The following is a 16,848-nucleotide window of genomic DNA, read 5'->3' as shown; positions in this document are numbered from 1 at the left end:
TAAAGAAAAACGTCTGATATGATTTCTTCCACTGGGAGGTGTAGGACCCTCCAAAAAGGAGTCATTCCAAGTTGGCTGCCAGCCCACACATTGTGAACTGTTATGTGCATTGAGCTGTTTTAAATCTGAGGGTTCTTCACACACAAAAAAATAAGCATTGCATAATGGGCCCAAAGCGATGGACCGATAAGAGTTCTTTATGTCAAATTAATATACAAAACTATTTAATTTTCTTTTATATCCATGGAACAAATAATCAGAGTCTCCTAAAACTCTCTGGATGATCAAGTGAAGGATATGGGAAGGGGTAAGGATATACACAGGCTTTAGAAATGCTTTGCATAATACATGCATAGTTGTCCAAAATTTCTGTTAGATAACACTACAGAAAAGTCATTGTATGAACACTGAGGGCACATGGAAATGACATGTATCTCTAAATTTCTATGATCTAAAAATTTGCTCTGTTGCAGATATTTTCCAGACAGAAGTTTGATCACCATAGCATCTAGAGTGTTAATTAGCCTAAAAATGAATGAAATTAGATCTCAACCCTTGACTTCAACCACAAAATTAAATGTACAAGACAGTTGTAATAGACAAAAGGTAGGGCAGATATAACTTTCTGAATTTTTTATCACAGGATCTAACTCAGAGAACTTTTACATTCAGGGCTCTGAGAGATTGTGATTAACTGTTAAACACATAAATCAAGGCTGGCTGTCAAAGACATGCCTCACATGTCACCAGGCTCCCATGACACTTCCAAAGCAAACAGCACCAACTGACCACAGTGCTCATTTCCACTTAGGCCAGAGTCCCAGAATCTTCTCGGCACAGAAGAGCAAAGAGCCACAGCCAACAGGTAAACACAAAGAATCCCACTTCACCATTTCTCCATTAAACTATCCTGGTACTCAGGCCTGCTTATTCAATAGCTGGAATTTCCATACTCCTGTTACTTAGTAAGTTCATTAACTTACTAAATTTATTATGCAGTAAATTTATAATAAATAAAATTTACTAGCTTTATAATAAATATACTACATTTATAATAAATTTACTAAATCTATAACAAATGAAGTTTATAATAAACCTACATCAGTTACAAATGGTCTTAAAAATGTGCAGAATGCCTGACGCATTCATTTCCTCTGAGTCTCAAGAATATACAGCTGGGTTCTGAGGATCCCCAAACACTTCACTATCTACCCGAGCACTTTCCATAACATCCTACTCAACTCCACCTATTCACCTGAAGTAAGAATATCATCAAATAAGAGAGAGTCATCTTTTTTCACATTTTCCAGCTTAGAGATGGATTTCTTTTCCCCTGTTCAAGACATAGTCCCTGATCTCTTTAATTTCATATCCTTCCCAAAGTGAACATAAATGCTGGGCTGGGTGAAGCACAAGCTGGAATCAAGATTGCCAGGAGAAATCTCAATAACCTCAGATATGCAGATGACACCACCCTTAGGGCAGAAAGGGAAGAGGAACTGAAGAGCCTCTTGATGAAAGTGAAAGAGGAGAGTGAAGAAGCTGGCTTAAAACTCAACATTCACATGGGAAGAAGAGGGTGAGATGTATGGAAAGAGTAACATGGAAACCTACATTACCATATGTAAAATAGATAGCCAACCAGAATTTGCTGTATGGCACAGGAAACTCAAACAGAGGCTCTGTATCAACCTAGAGGGATGGGATGGGGAGTGAGATGGGAGAGAGTTTCAAAAGGGAGGGGATATATGTATACGTATGGCTGATTCACCTTGAAGTTTGACAGAAAACAGCAAAATTCTGTAAAGCAATTATCCTTCATTAAAGATACACAAAATAAAAAAAAAAAGACACGCTAAAGGAAGACACTCAAAGACGAAAAAGAAAACAAACCTCAACATTCAAAAAACTAAGATCATGGCATCCAGTCCTATCATTTCATGGGAAATAGATGGGGAAACAATGGAAAGAGTGACAGACTTTATTTTCGTGGGCTCCAAAATCACTGCAGATGGTGACTGCAGCCATGAAATTAAAAGACACTTGCTCCTTGGAAGAAAAGCTATCACCAACCTAGACAGCATATTAAAAAGCAGAGACGGTACTTTGCTAACAAAGGTCCATCTGGTCAAACCTATGGCTTTTCCAGTAGTCATGTATGGATGTGAGAGTTGGACTAAAAAGTTGAGCACCAAATAATTGATACTTTTGAATTGTGGTGTTGGAGAATACTTTTGAGAGTCCCTTGGGCTGCAAGGAGATCAAACCAGTCAATCCAAAAGGAAATGAGTCCTGAATATTCACTGGAAGGACTGATGGGGAAGCTGAAACTCCAATACTCTGGCCACCTGATGCGAAGAACTGACTCACTGGAAAAGACCCTGATGCTGGAAAAGATTAAAGGCAGGAGGAAAAGGGGATGACAGAGAATGAGAGAGTTGGATGGCATCACCAACACAATGGACATAAGTTTGGGCAAGCTCCGGGAGTTGGTGATGGACAGGGAAGCTTGGCGTGCTGCAGTCCATGGGGTCACAAAGAGTCAGACATAACTGAACGACTGAACTGAACCGAGGCCTAGGATGAGATACTATGATTACGAGTTTTATAGAATTACCCAGTTCCCCTCCCCACAAAAATGGAGGTGAAGATTGATATATTAACAATCTCATTTAATTCAAGGCTTTTCTTCCATCAAACCATGGCAGAATTAAATGTAACATATACATAGAATGCAATAATCAAATAAATAAAAGTCAATAAGGTTTTCACTGATTATTATGTAAAGCAATACATTACCAAGGAATAAACCAATAATGTCTTAATATTTTCAGTTCAGTTCAGGTGCTCAGTTGTGTCCAACTCTTTGCGATCCCATGAGCTGCAGCAAGCCAGGCCTCCCTAACACCAACTCCCGGAGTCCACCCAAACTCATGTCCATTGAGGCGGTGATGCCATCCAACCATCTCATCCTCTGTCGTCCCCTTCTCCTCCTGCCCCCAATCCTTCCCAGCATCAGGGTCTTTCCAATGAGTCAGCTCTTCGCATCAGATGGCCAAAGTATTAGAGTTTCAGCTTCAACAACAGACCTTCCAATGAATACCCAGGACTGATCTCCTTTAGGATGGACTGGTTGGATCTCCTTGCAGTCCAAGGGACTCTCAAGAGTCTTCTCCAACACCACAGTGCAAAAGCATCAATTCTTCAGTGCTCAGCTTTCTTTATAGTCCAGCTCTCACATCCATACATGACTACTGGAAAAATCATAGCCTTGACTAGATGGACCTTTGTCAGCAAAGTAATGTCTCTGCTTTTTAATATGCTGTCTAGGTTGGTACGCTTACTTCTTGGAAGGAAGGTTATGGCCAACCTAGATAGCATATTTAAAAGCAGAGACATTACTTTGCCAACAAAATTCCATCTAGTTAAGGCTATGGTTTTTCCAGTGGTCATGTATGGATGTGAGAGTTGGACGGTGAAGAAAGCTGAGCGCCGAAGAATTGATGCTTTTGAACTGTGGTGTTGGAGAAGACTCTTGAGAGTCCCTTGGACTGCAAGGAGATCCAACCAGTCCATCGTAAAGGACATCAGTCCTGGGTGTTCATTGGAAGGTCTGTTGTTTAAGCTGAAACTCCAGTACTTTAGCCACCTCATGCGAAGAGTTGACTCATTGGAAAAGACCCTAATGCTGGGTAGGATTGGGGGCAGGAGGCGAAGGGGACGACAGAGGATGAGATGGCTGGATGGCATCACCAACTCGATGGACATGGGTTTGGGTAGACTCCGGGAGCTGGTGATGGACAGAGAGGCCTGACGTGCTGCAATTCATGGGGTCGCAAAGAGTCGGACACGACTGAGTGACTGAACTGAAATGAACTGAACTAGGTTGGTCATAACCTTCCTTCCAAGGAGTAAGCGTCTTTTAATTTCATGGCTTCAGTCACCATCTGCAGTGATTTTGGAGCCCCCCAAAATAAAGTCTCTCACCGTTTCCACTGTTTGCCCATCTATTTGCCATGAGGTGATGAGACCAGATGCCATGATCTTAGTTTTCTGAATGTTGAGCTTTAAGCCAACTTTTTCACTCTCCTCTTTCATTTTCATCAAGAGGCTCTTTAGTTCCTCTTTGCTTTCTGCCATAAGGGTGGTGTCATCTGCATATCTGAGGTTATTGATATTTCTCCTGGCAATCCTGATTCCAGCTTGTGCTTCTTCCAGCCCAGCATTTCTCATGATGTATTCTGCATATAAGTTAAATAAGCAGGGTGAAAATATACAGCCTTGATGTACTCCTTTTCCTATTTGGAACCAGTCTGTTGTTCCATGTCCAGTTAGAACTGTTGCTTCCTGACCTGCATACAGGTTTCTCAAGAGGCAGGTCAGGTCGCTGGTATTCCCATCTCTTTCAGAATTTTCCACAGTTTATTGTGATCCACACAGTCAAAGGCTTTGGCATACTCAATAAAGCAGAAATAGATATTTTTCTGGAACTCTCTTGCTTTTTTGATGATCCAGCGGATGTTGGCAATTTGATCTCTGGTTCCTCTGCCTTTTCTAAAACCAGCTTGAACATCTGGAAGTACAAGTTTCACGTATTGCTGAAGCCTGGTTTGGAGAATTTTGAAAATTACTTTACTAGCATGTGAGATGAGTGCTATTGTGAGGTAGTTTGAGCATTCTTTGGCATTGCCTTTCTTTGGGATTGGAGTGAAAACTGACCTTTTCCAGTCCTGTGGCTACTGCTGAGTTTTCCAGATTTGCTAACATATTGAGTCCAGTGCTTTCACAGCATCATCTTTTAGGATTTGAAATAGCTCAACTGGAATTCCATCATGTCCACTAGCTTTGTTCATAGTGATGCTTTCTAAGGCCCACTTGACTTCACATTCCAGGATGTCTGGCTCTAGGTGAGTGATCACACCATCGTGATTAACTAGGTTGTGAAGATCTTTTTTGTACAGTTCTTCTGTGTATTCTTGCCACCTCTTCTTAATATCTTCTGCTTCTGTCAGGTCCATACCATTTCTGTCCTTTATTGAGCCTATCTTTGCATGAAATGTTCCCTTGGTATCTCTAATTTTCTTAAAGAGATCTCTAGTCTTTCCCATTCTATTATTTTCCTGTATTTCTTTGCATTGATTGCTGAGAAAGGCTTTCTTATCTTTCCTTGCTATTCTTTGGAACTCTGCATTCAAATGGGTATATCTTTCCTTTTCTCCTTTGCTTTTCGCTTCCCGTCTTTTCACAGCTATTTGTAAGGCCTCCTCAGACAGCCATTTTGCTTTTTTGCATTTCTTTTTCCTGGGGATGGTCTTGATCCCTATTTCCTGTGTCAATATTTTGAATAATCACTAATTCTGAATATTACGTCCCCTCCTTACTTTGATGAGTGTAAGTCTGTGAAATTTGACTACATCTTTTTTTATTAAAATACATTTTTTAAAAAGTTCATAGAACTCTCAGAAGAAAATAATAATAATAATAATGATAATAGTAATAATAGAAGTCCCTCCTGAGAATTGTTTTTATGACCAGATATTTTGTAATTTATAATTGACACTTTGAGCAGGTAAGGACTTCCAAAACACATGACAGTTAATAAGATTAACTTGCTCCTTTAGAGCAGATGAAATGGTTTTCCCAGAAGGTGCATTTTTATACCAGAGTTTCTTGAACTCAGCGCCACTTACATTTAGGGCTGGATAATTGTAGCAATAAGCTGTTGCGTGCATTGTATAGGCTGCTTAGTAGAATCCATCCACTAAATGCTAGGAACAGTTTCCCAGATGTGACTAGACACTGCTAACTGTCCCCTGGGGTTCAGAATCACTCCCAGATGAGAACTCCTGCTTTAGGCTATTCCTCTATTGCTTACCTGGCTTCCCTGGTGGCTCAGACGGTAAAGCATCTGCCTGCATGCAGGAGACCCAGGTTCGATCCCTGGGTCTGGAAGATCCCCTGGAGAATGAAATGGCAACCCACTCCAGTACTCTTTGGAAAATTCCATGGATAAAGGAGCCTAGTTGGCTACAGTCCATGGGGTCGCAAAGAGTCAGATATGACTGAGCAACTTCACTTTCTTTCTATTGCTTACTAACTTCTGCCTTTTTTTGATAGATGATCCAAAGATAAGTTTTATGACATCCCTCCTCTGGACTTGAAGATTACCCTTCTGGGTTATCTGAGTACAAACCAAAGCAATTTTATATTTAATCACACAGCATCCCTGGGAAGAGTTGATGTGTTATCTTCAATTCATTGTTGAGAAACAGGATCCAAAGTCATACAATGAGACAGGGACATAAAGTGTCTCCTGCAATGTATACCTTCCCTCCTAATATGGGCAGAGGGATAATCACCTCACCTATTGCCTTCTCTCCTTGGGGAGGTAAAATTGCCCTGGAGAATTTAATAGCTCAAAGCAAGAACTAACAATAGAATCAAGCCCTATGTAATTTGGGGTAAGTTTTCTAAGTTCTTGGGCTTCCCTGGTGGCTCAGATAGTAAAGAATCTTCCCACAATGTAGGAGACTCAGGTTTGATCCCTGAGTCAGGAAGATCTCCTGGAGAAGGAAATGGCAACCCACTCCAGTATTCTTGCCTGGAGAATCCAATGGACAGAGGAGCCTGGCTGGCTACAGTCCATGGGGTCACAAAGAGTTGGACACGACTGAGTGACTATCACACATGGTATCTAAGTTCTTAGAACCTCACTTTTTCCACTCCTAGATAGTACGAACAAAGATAGTAATTCCTACTTCTGAAGGCTGTTGCCCAGATTTGAAGAAAATAGCCTACATAAAACACTTAGGACAGACTCTAGTACACAGCTGCTGTGCATAACAAATGCTAGCTCTTTCATTCCCTCTTCACGGGAAATGTCAAATCAAGGGCACCACATGGTCCAATTTGGAAGCCATGAGACTAGATGAGCTGGGCACAAGGGCACATGTGGGCCTCCCCTCCCCATGGATTTGGGTGAACGAGGAAGCTCAACATGTCTGAGGGGCAGAAGACATCTTTGAAGCCAAAATACTCACAGCTAAGCCTTTCTACAAATAAATTATTACATGTCATGAAATACTCTGATGGCTTTTAAAGTCACTGCGATCTAAATTAAGGAAAAGACATCTGTGACTGTTGGGGCAAATGACTCTAAAAGCACATAAAATTTCTCGTATTTTCACTTCACCATCCCCATACCTTGACCCTAGTAGCTTAAACCATATGGAAATTGCTGACATTCGACTATTTTCTACCTGCAAATGGCACTTTCTTAGGAATCAGTCTAAATTTGGGGAGAAGGGGAGACAGAGTCTTTCAAATACCTAAAATGTTAGGTTCTCAAGGAGAGAATTCATTCTTGGTTATGCTTAGAAAATTCTGAAAAAGCCAAGCCCACATGAGATGTACTATTATTATGGGTGAAATTTCCATTCTTCCCCAACTTCCTTTCATAAACCCGAGAGACTAATTCAGAGAACTTCCAAAAGAGTCTTCAGCAAAAGGGGAAGGTGCTTATTCCCAAACCCCAGCAGGGCTCTGAATTAATCGGAGGGAGCAGGGAGAATTCATCTGAAACTGCTACTAGGCTATGACAAATAAGAGAAGGCAGGACAAGGGATGGCATCATGCAACACAAAATGGTAGATGGAAATGCAGTTCAGATCATTATGGGTTTGGGGTTAGTGCACCTCTTACCCCCAGCTCACCCCCACCGGGTTGCCCACAAAGGAGTAGATGGAAAGTAGGATTAGAGCTCTAGGGAGACGGCTGAGGAAGGCAAGTCACTTGATGGCTGTTTCAGAGTATTGGATATGCCAATGGTACTTTGACTGATGTGGCCTGGAGACCTTCCCATTATTACGAATCTTGAGAACTGTCTGAACTCTTCCACCAGTCAGAAGGACAGAGTGATAGAAACTCAAATCTATATATCTATTCCATCCTAATCCCTTTCCCAACCCTCAGATTTCCTCATCTGCCCACAAGTCTTCACCTTGATTTTGATCTCGTATCAGGATCTGAAATTGAACATGTCCCTAGATGAAATCATGCCCTCTTGCCCATTCCTGCTCCTGTGTCATCTATCTTGATTAGTGCTACTACTACTGACTCCACCTCTAAAGATGAAAACTTGCAAATCTAGTTCCAGGTTCTTTTTCATTCTCCCCATTGTTGTTCAGTTGCTAAGTTGTGTCCAGCTCTTTGATACCCCATGGATTGCAGCACACTAGGCTTCCCTGTCTTTCACTATCTCCTGCAGTTTGCTCAAATTCATGTCCACTGAGTTGGTGGGTGATGCTATCTAACCATCTCATCCTCTGCTGCCCCCTTCTTCTCCTGCCCTCAATTTTTCCCAGCATCAGGGTCTTTTCCAATGAGTCAGCTCTTTGCATCAGGTAGACAAAGCATTGGAGCTTCAGCTTTAGCATCAGTCCTTCCAGTGAGTATTCAGGATTGATTTCCTTTAGGATTGACTGGTTTGATCTTGCATTCCAAGGGACCCTCAGGAGTCTTCTCCAGCATCACAATTCAAAAGCATCAATTCTCCCCACACATTTTTAAAAAATTGCCTCTATTAAAAAATTTGCTCCAGCTGAGCTCAGGCTCAGCTGCTCCTCTGGATCCCATAGCCACCATCTTGGATCAGGTATTTATTTCTCGCCTGGACAACTACAGCTACCTCCTTCCCACCCTCCTGGTTCTTCATATTCCCTCACATCAGCCCCTCTTCCAAATTGCCTTGTCCTCACTTCCAAAAATGAGCCTTAAAAACTTTACAATGGTTGGACATTGTCCACAACACATTTCCTTGGCTTTCAACTAAATGAGAATAATACATATAAATGACTGACTTTGTCTCTGGTAGAAAATAAATGAACGTGGCTGTGTGTGTTCAGTCGCTCAGTCGTGTCCAACTCTTTGCGGCTCCATGGACTGCAGCCCTCCAGGTTCCTCTGCCCATGGGATTCTCCAGGTAAGAGTACTGGAGTGGGTTGCCATTTCCTCCTCCAGGGGATCTTCCTGACCCAAGGATTAAACCTGAGTCTCTTATGCCTCCTGCACTGGCAGGCAGATTCTTTACCACTAGTGCCACCCGGGAAGCTCTGAATAAATGACTAACACTTCTAATAATTATTAATTACATCAAGGGTCCCCAGCCTCCAGTATCTAATGCCTGATGATCTGAGATGAAGCTGATATAACAATAATAGAAATAAAGTGCACAATAAATATAATGTGCTTGAATCATCCCCAAACCAACCCCAACCCTTCATGTCCCTAGTCTATGGAAAAACTACCTTCCATGAAGCTGGTCCCTGGTACCCAGGGGACCACTGAATTACATTGTTCATTATAGACACAGATATCCAAAATCTACCCCCAACCTAACCTTATTGCTGCTGCTCACCCAAAACATTCATTTTCCCAACTGTACAGACTTCTCCTAGTTCCATGAACTCAACAGACCATTTTTCCACTCCCTGACTTTGCACATTCTGTTCCCACAGCCCAGAATGCCTGCCTACCCCCCTCCTGCCTTCCTGAAATGCCAAATAGTTACTCATCTTTCAAGACTCAGTTCAAAATTCACCTCCTAGATGAAACCTTCTCCAAAATCCAAACGTGAAATTAGTCATTCCCTTTTCAGAGGAAGACCTTTATGTCTCTGCTATAGTAGCCCCCACACTCTATGATGATGTATCTGTTTGCTGTTCTCTCCATGGCGTAGTGAACACTGCAAGAATGGGTACTGTGTTATTCATCTTCATCTACCCAGGATCTGGCATGGAGCCTGAGTTTGCAAAAGTCCATGGAAAGGGAGGGCCAGTGGCATGAGCATAATGATGGCTCTTCTAGCGGCACATTAAACATACTTAAAGGGGGCAACTCTTAAAACACTTTCTATTTCCTCTTTCAGTGTTTCTTTAAGGATAGAATAACATGGAATATCTAGCTTAGCCTTCTGAAGACAGGGCAGATGTATCTGAGACCTAGAAGTCAGACTTCATGGGGGTCCTCTGTTCCCTTTAGCTGTGGAACAAATTATTTTACCTGCTTTGAGAACTTCTGGAGGTTTTCTTTCTGGTTTTTTTGTTGTTGTTGTTGTTTGTTTTGGCCATACTCCATGGCATGTGGGATTTTAGTTCCCAACCAGGGATCAAAACTGTGTCCCCTGCATAGGAACCATAGAGTCTTAACCACTGGACTGCCAGAGAAGTCCCTGAGAACTTGTGTTTTTGATCTTCTGTTACAAGGAACAGAAACCTACTCAAGCTACTTGAGTCAGTGAGGGATTTACCGTGTTACAGCATGGTGCCCAAAGGAAGGCGACGAAGCTCAGGGATGGACCTGTGCCAGTAATTAAAGGGTGGGGGCTGGGTGCCCTTCTCTCATGGGCCATGTGTTCTCATGTCTCTGTCTCACTGTAGTCCCTGGAGTCGTTTTCTTTGTAGTCTCCTGTGAGACTTGACTCCGTCTTCATTTGACATGCACATGAGCCCAAAATGGCCACCTTAGGCTGACCTCCATGATTTTTCAACTCAAGGACTCTAACGGCTTTCCTCAGTGCTATTAAATTAATTAAACAAGGGGCCATTGGACTGAGGTGGCTATAACGACTCCGTAGCCTATGTAAGGAAACCAAAACCTAATCCTGAAATGCCTTAAGGTAAAGAAATCAAAACCCAAGGACGACCAGCTACAAAGAGCCAACAAGCTTTCCCAAATAAGGCAACCACTAAGCTAGAGCCAGTCGAAGCACTACCTTGCTTTGATTATGCCTCTTCTTCCCGCCCACCCCCAGCCCGGCTCCTACTGGGGGAGTGCTTTTAGCCACTTTCAGTTTCGCATGGTCTGACTAGAATGATTTTTGGTCAAATAAACTCTTCCGATTTTTAGTACCCCGGTTTATCTTTTAAGAGCATCAAGTCATGAGAGAGAGCTCTAGCTGGTCCAGCCCTCCTTTTGGGTGGCACACAAGTCACACAGGCCAGCCTATTGGTGAACCTGGCTCAGGTCAGGCATCCTTCCATCTCCAATCCCTTGTGTCAAGGAGGGACAGGAATCACATGGGCAGATATCCTCTCATCTGGGGCGGTGAATAAGGATGAATGATCTGAGACAGGTCACAGGCATTACAACCACCTGCAAAGGTAGATATCCCCTGCCCCTCTCCTGCTCTGCACCTTTCTGTCTCATCGGTCATCTCCGGAACCTCTATTAGCTCATTGCTCTACTTGCATCCACAGTGCCAGACAGAGACCATCTTGGTGCCAAATGCTAAATCCTCCTAACACGATAATGAGGAATTAAAACCATTAAAGGAACATCAAAGCAAGGAAAGAAAAACACCCTGGTAAGCCAAAAGTTAAAAACACATGGTGAATTTAGCACTCTATCCCATATCTGATAGCAGATTTTGAAACACAGCAACCACAATGATTGCTAAACTGTATTCCATCCATTATTCCACATAACAGGTGGGCTTTATGCTCTACCAACCCTCCAATGGCCCGGTACACGATGTATAGATATTTCTGTACCATAAAGAACAGAGCACAAAAACTAGAATCAGACAGACTGAGTTCTCTTGCTTAGTATTTGTGACCGAGAGAAAATCATCTAACCTCTGGGGTCAGTATCCCCATCTATAAAACAGATATAATAAAACCTACTTTGCAGGTTCCTTTTGAACATTAATGTTCATGCCTATAATGTACATCTTCCTATGCTTGATATATGGGCAACAATCAATAAACAGTATTATGTTGAATCATATGATGTTGACATTTTGGTAGATCAAATTGATATTATATGCTTCCTCTATTATAGGCTTCCCTGGTGGCTCAGATGGTAAAGAATCAGCCTGCAATGCAGGAGACCTGGGTTAGATCACTGGGTCAGGAAGATCCCCTGGAAAAGGGAATGGACTTTTCACTTTTCATAATTATTTTGCACTGGTATGTTTCCAACATTAAACTATGAGCTCCTTGACAGGGCTGGTGCACTGGGATGACCCTGAGAGATGGGATGGGGAGGGTGGTGGGAGGGGGGGTTCAGGATAGGGAACACATGTACACCCATGGCTGATTCATGTCAGTGTATGCCAAAACCCACTACAATATTGTAAAGTAATTAGTCTCCAATTAAAGTAAATAAATTTAAAAAATAAATAAATATACTACGAGCTCCTTGAGAGTGTGGACTCTGCCCATCTTGCTTCCCACATAAGAACTTTCCAGACAGTAGGTGTTTTACCTTCTTTTTCATATGAGTGAATACGGATAATGATGGTAAGGAAGATGATATTGAAGATATAGCTCTTCTGGACTGCCTCTATCTGGGACAATACAGTCCTTTACTCCATTGCCTGGCACACAGTAGGAACACAATAAATGTCTATTAAAGGAATGAATGAGTGAATCAGCAAATGAATTTCAGGTTTAAATATAGAAAGTCCAAAGAGACAATCAATTAAATCTGCTATGAAGCAGAGTGTTGGTTGTTGTCATGACAAAACATCGAGTGGTTAGCCTTCATTTTCACCTTTCCAGCAGGCTCTTTGGAATGTAGACACTGTCAGCATTCACTTGGTCTCATGGGCCTCCCAGGCGGTGAGAGAGGCAAAATGCTGAGCCGCAGTCTGACAAACCAGGAAAATTTAGGATTGTCACGCGTAGCTTCCAGAAGCCTGCGGGCTTTAGTCTGCCCAGAGTCAGCTGACAGTTCACAACTGTGCGATAAGCCGTTGTGAATAGAGGAAGACCCCTGCGGCCACCCCCCACCCCCCATCGTAGCCCCAGCCAAGGCACTCTGTATCGCTCAAGCTGTTTAATGCAGTTTTGGTCCAAAGAACATGCTTAGTTGATTTCCCTGAACCTTTCATCAAACATTTGATTTTCTCTAGAGGAGAACAAATTAGGAGAATAGCCTGGAAGAAAAACATAAAGATCTGATATCTGGGCTTAGTGATAATCAGGAGAGTAAGAAAGAGCCTGGACTGATCAAATAGAAAGAAAGGTAGATAGAGAGGGATGGAGGGGGAAAAGGAAGGAAGGGAAAAGAAAAGAAAACTAGCTACAGTAAAAAAAAAAAAAAAAAAAGACTTTACCCAGCCATACATTTGCCTTTAAAATGCCAAGTTATGTCTCTGGATTTTAAAATGAAGTCATTTTAGAAGAGGGGAGTGCTCTTTCTGGTTTGACAACAAATAAAGGAGGAAAAAAAAAACATAAAAGGTAGCATGTAGTTACTATACATTTGGAAGAAAATCAGTCACTTTTAATTATTTAACCTTCAGGAAGTCACAAATACGCAGGCATGGGGAGAAGGGAAGAAGGAAAGAGTGGTCCAGGTCTGCAAAGACAAGTACACCCACGTTATCTCGACGGTTCTCCAACACGCTTACTGCCTGGCCCGAGCTTTGTGTCGTCTGGCAGACTGGGGGAAGACTGAGTGCCTGGCATTTCACCATCTGAGTTGAGAAAACAGCCTAGAGCATCCGGGAACCCTGCCCAGAGAAGGCAGAGGGCTGCTGCCATTTCTCACGATTCAGGAGCTGGTCTTTTCAGCTCAAGCTACTGTTTACAGAAGTGTTACCACAGGTTTATAATGATGGGTTTTGTTTGGTTATAGAGAGGGTCTGAGTCGTCCATCAAAGGAAGAGGAAACAGCTCCCTGAGAGGTGTGGAGTGACTCTCACACTCCCTGCTCTCTGGAATTCCAGCGGTCCCTGGACGCGGGCCAAGCCAGGGCCCGGGAGGCCTGGAGAGCTCTGAGCTCCTAGAGGGCGGGAAGGCTGGTGTTCTGCCCTGCCTTTCCCTCTTCTTGGAGGAGTGCTGGGGGTGGAGGAGCTGAGGAAATCTTCTGCTCCTCTTGGGCCAGCTCTCCCCCTTGGCAGACTTCCTGCCTCTCCAGGTCACTTTCCCCTCTCTCACAGAGCATGAAAGCAGAAGTGCTCAAGTGGCCCAGGAACTGACTTGGCAACGGGAATGTGGGGAAAGGCCTCAGGGACTCAAGACACTGGGATTTGGGGGATGTTTATTTGCTCCCAATATTGCTTGCTCTCAATTTCTTTCCTTGTCTTTTCTCTCATTTTTTGGCTCTGATTCTGAAACGTGAGCTCTATATTCTTTGACAACCAGTCATACCTATCTCTGGCTCTGGGGCTCCAAGCCCTGGTCCTACCTGCCCTGGTTGGTATCATTGCTGAATCCTCACAGGCCTCCCAATGCCTACAGGCTGTTTCTTTCTTTCTTTCTTTTAAAAAAAAAAACTTTTTATTTTGTATTGGAGTATAGCCAATTAACAATGTTGTGAGAATTTCAGGTGGACAGAAAAGGGACCCAGCCATATATATACTCTAGAGGCTGTTTCTGGGCACTGAACTTGGGGCCTGAAACTCTAACAGTTCACTAGGGCCCCAGGGCATCCAGGTCATCTCTGGTTAGGGTTTACACAATAGGCTTGGGTCTGAGCTTCTGAGAGAATGTGGTATGCACAGAGTAGGACCTGGTGGCCAACTACCCCATGAGAGCTGTTCAGAATAATACAGAAGTGACTCAGCCGCTGACATTAATACTTGCACCACCTTTGAAACATCCTAGCAGACTCGAAGTTGAAAAGACAGACCAACCACGCTGGGGGTGAGGAGGGGTGAGGCAAAAGTTATCCTCTTCCTAAGAGAAATCTGCTGATACTACCCAGCATCCATTCATTAGACAGGTAACAGAATAAACAGGAGGCAGAAAGCCTGCCTGAATTCCCGGGAAATCTACATTTCACACCCAGACAGGAGATGCACTTTCTATCAACACCTGAGCAAAAGGGGAAATACCCAGCTTTACCCTCCTTCAGTCTACTTCCTCGTGGACCTGGGACGTTAGGATTCCATTAGCATTTGGTTGCATGAAGCTTCACTTCCCAATGTGTTATTATGCAACTTGAAAGAATGTGGGAGCTGTAGCTACAAGACCCACCATTAATCACTGGTCATTACTGCTATGACCTCACTGTGCTTGCTCTGGCTTACCGTACTGCTGGATGGGCCCACAGACAGGATACCTCCCGGTTCTTCTCCCTCTGTCTGGCCCCACCAGCATCATTGCCAGGTGACACATTTGCTCTGGGGAGCTCTGAGTTTACTGGATTTTTGCAAGCAACCCCCTTCCTTCCTGCTGTAAAGCCCTGGCTTAGTATGAAAGCTATCCAGATCTCTGAGCTCAGGGCACCATACCTGCCTCTCCAAACTCACCATCATGCTGCAAAGAGTGCTCAGCACTGGGCTATGTATGAAGCTCCCTGCATAATCATAACAAGTTTCCACTACTATTTACAGAGTGCCTACTATGTGTCAGGCAATGTGCACGTGTTCTCTGGGCATTGCTGCACTTAACCCTCACATAGCCCTAGCAGAGGGCACTATCTTTCTTCCCACATTATCGTTGAAGAAACAGAGATTCCAGTTACTGACTTCAGTCAGGTCACCTAGCTAGTAAGTGATGGAGGTAGAATTCATCCATTCAACAGATAATATTAAGCTCTTATTATGTGCTATTCTAGAGATTGAGGATACATTAGCAAACACAACAGCCTAAAATTCCTTTCCTCGTGGAGTTTATGCTCAAAGCTGTTTGACTGCAGAGCTGGAGTCAGAGGTTAAATTATATGACACCAGTTCAGAGATGGTCACAACTACACAAAAAGATGAGCTTTAAAAGGTTTGATCATAATCATGATGAGATATCCATTAGGGTACCATCACACCCATTAAAAGGCTATCATCAAAAACAAGGGGGACAACCACAAGTATTGGTTAGGATGGAGGGAAATTTGAACCCTTGTATACTGCTAGTGGAAATAGAACATGGTGCAGCCACTGTGGAAGAGTTTTGTGATTCTCAAAAGTTAGACAGAATTATGACATGGTCCAGCAATTCCAAAGAATTGAAAGCAAGGAGTTAGACAGATACTTGCATACCAGATGCCCACACACGTGCTCAGTCATGTCCGACTTTTTGCGACCCCTTGGACTGTAGCCCACCAGGCTTCTCTATCCATGGGATACTCCAGGCAAGAATACTGGAGTGGGTTGCCATTTCTTTCTTCAGGGGAATCTTCCCAATCCAGGGATCAAACCTGCATCTCCTGCCTTGGCTGGTGGATTCTACACCACTGAGCCACTTGGGAAGCCCATATGAGGTACCTAGAATTGGTCACTTCATAGAGACAGAAAGTAGAGTAGGAGAAGTTGCCAGTGGTTGAGGGCAGGGAGGAATGGAAAGTCAGTGTTTACTGGATTAACAGAGTTTATGTTTAGGGTAATAAAAATGTATGGAAATGGACAGTGGTAATGGTTGAACCACTCTGTGAATGCACAACACATTGAATGCACTGATTTTTATATGTATAAGTAGTAAAAATGGTAAATTTTATGTTATTTTACCACAACAAAAGAAACATAATTTTTTACAAAATTTAATCATAAAAGAAATATGCCCAAGAACAAGAAGTCAGCAGCCAGTTATTAGGGGTTGTCAGGGTCTGGCACATGTGCTTCTTCATTCATTTTGTCATTTGATTTCAAAGTGAACAAACACTTCTACCCCAAGACATTTAGGGAAGGAAAGATGTCAGCTTCCAACAAGGCCTTATCCTTATTCCAATGGGAGTCATTTATCCTTAAATGTACAGGCAGTATAGTGCAAATGTAATAAATACAGTTTGGTAAAAATGACAAGACAGGAATACTAGAAACCGGCAAATTCAAGCCACCCAGTTCAAAAGAGTTTCTAGGGACTTCCTTGGCGGTCTGGCAGTTAAAACTCTGTCTTCTAATGCAAG

General features: G+C 42.9%; 1 protein-coding gene across 6 annotated transcripts in view; it reads right to left on the bottom strand.

Moving 5' to 3' along the window:
* The window catches only part of MOB3B (MOB kinase activator 3B), a 291,141-nt gene that overhangs the window by 150,502 nt on the left and 123,791 nt on the right, over positions 1-16,848 (bottom strand). The window lies entirely within an intron of this gene.

Source organism: Giraffa tippelskirchi, chromosome 1 (assembly GCF_054371585.1).
Source record: "Giraffa tippelskirchi isolate mGirTip1 chromosome 1, T2T-mGirTip1v1.2.pri, whole genome shotgun sequence".
In the NCBI taxonomy this organism is placed as follows: domain Eukaryota; kingdom Metazoa; phylum Chordata; class Mammalia; order Artiodactyla; family Giraffidae; genus Giraffa; species Giraffa tippelskirchi.
The sequence above is the reverse complement of the archived record's forward strand: the minus strand, read 5'-3'. Positions and strand labels throughout refer to the sequence as shown.